At 40.1% G+C, this 2072-nt stretch overlaps 1 pseudogene; it reads left to right on the top strand.

The window, feature by feature from the left end:
- The first annotated feature begins 1236 nt into the window (after positions 1-1236).
- Positions 1237-1671, top strand: LOC138163128 (small ribosomal subunit protein eS12-like; annotated as a pseudogene).
- The last annotated feature ends 401 nt before the right edge of the window (positions 1672-2072 follow it).

Below are 2072 nucleotides of genomic sequence, written 5' to 3'. Positions count from 1 at the left end.
TCTATATGTTCATTTAATTTTTTTTTTAGGTTATACATGTGTAGTTATGTAAAACATCTCCAAAATAGTCATATTGTGAAAGACTAACTATACTTCCCTCCCTCCTATCCTGCCCCCCACTTATTCTTCTTTCTCCTTTGACCCTGTCCCTTTTCAAAAGTGTTTGCTGTTGGCTACCCCCTCCTCCAATCTGCCCTCCCTTCTATCATTCCCCCCCTCTTCTCCCCTACCCCCTTACTTTCTTATAGGGTAAGATACTCAATTGAATGTGTATGTTATTTCCTTCCTAAATCCAAATCCAATGAGAGTAAGGTTGACTCATTTCCTTTTACCTCCCCCCTCTTGTTCTCCATTGTAGCAGTTTTTTCTTGCCTCTTTCATAATAAGATAATTTACCCTATTCTATCTCTCCCTTTCTCCTTCTCCCAATATATTCCTCCCTCACCCCTTAATTTTATTTTTAAGATATCATCCCCTCATATTCAACTTACCCTGTGCCCTCTGTCCACACACACACACACACACACACACACACACACACACACACACCTATATTCTCTTCAACTACCCTAATACTGAAAAAAGTCTCATGGGTTACAAATATCATCTTTCCATGCAGGAATGTAAACAGTTCAAATTGAATAAGTCCCCTTGTGATTTCTCTTTCCTGTTTACCTTTTCATGCTGTTCTTGATTCTAGTATTTGAAAGTCAAATTCTCTCTTCAGCTCTGGCTTTTTCATTAAGAATACTTGAAAGTCCGGAGTGGCTAGGTGGCATAGTGAATAGAGCACCAGCCCCGGAGTCAGGAGGACCTGAATTCAAATCCAGCCTCAGACACTTAACACTTACTAGCTGTGTGACCTTGGGCAAGTCACTTAACCCCAATTGCTCCTCCGAAAAAAGCAAAAAAAAAAAGAATACTCGAAAGTCCTCTATTTCATTGAATGACCATATTTTCCCCTGAAGCATTATACTCAGTTTTTCTGGGTAAATGATTCATGGTTTTAATCCTAGCTCCTCTGACCTCCAGAATATCATTTTCCAAGCCCTCCAATCCCTTAATGTAGGGATTGGAGCTAAAGCTGCTAGATCTTGTGTTACCCTGATTGTGTTTACACAATACTCAAATTGTTTCTTTCTGGTTGCTTACAATATTTTCTCCTTGACCTAGGAAGTCTAGAATTTCACTACAATATTCCTAGGAGTTTTCTTTTTGGGATCTTTTGCAAGAGGTGATTGGTCCCTCTTTCCCTGTCGATGCTGAGTTGAGCGGGAGGCGGAGGCTCCTGGGTGTTTTCAAGATTTAACTTCACCCGTGAACCACTGCCATGGCCGAGGAAGGCATTGCTGCTGGAGGTGTAATGGACGTTAACACCTCTCTACAAGAAGTGTTGAAGACCACACTCATCCACAATGGCCTTGCTCGTGGAATTCGTGAAGCTGCCAAAGCCTTGGACAAACACCAAGCCCATGTTTGTGTACTTGCTTCCAACTGTGATGAACCTATGTATGTAAAGTTGGTTGAGGCCCTATGTGCTGAGCATCAAATCAACTTGATGAAGGTTGATGACCACAAGAAGCTGGGTGAATGGGTACGCCTCTGTAAAACTGACAGAGAAGGAAAGCCCACAGTTGCATTGTTGTTAAGGACTATGGCAAGGAATCTTAGGCCAAAGATGTCATCAAAGAATATTTTAAATGCAAGAAATGAATAAATAAAAGCCTTGGTCTGAAAAAAAAAAAGAGGTGATTGGTGAATTCTTTCCATTTCTTTTTTCCCTTCTGGTTCTAGAAATCATTCTATTTAAAAGAAAAATTTGATCTCTCTGGAAAGTTGATTAGAGATTACCTCTGAGATAATCGCCAAACTGAAAACATTCATTCTCACAGTATGATCTCTGGTCTGTGCCCAGAAGAGAAAATAAAGCAGCAAAAGAAGGAAATCAGAACTGGAAAGTATGGGGACTTCAGTTCCTGTATCACTAAGGAAGTATAAGCCATATTCATCATGTGATTCTGCTATTAGTTTTTTTTTTTTAATTGCTGCTGTAGGGACAAGAAGAAGAAATC

Source organism: Petaurus breviceps, unplaced genomic scaffold (genome assembly GCF_028583685.1).
Source record: "Petaurus breviceps papuanus isolate PSGF00001 unplaced genomic scaffold, PetGlider_PUasm1.0 187, whole genome shotgun sequence".
Lineage (NCBI taxonomy): Eukaryota > Metazoa > Chordata > Mammalia > Diprotodontia > Petauridae > Petaurus > Petaurus breviceps.
This window is presented reverse-complemented; position numbering and strand designations above follow the sequence as displayed.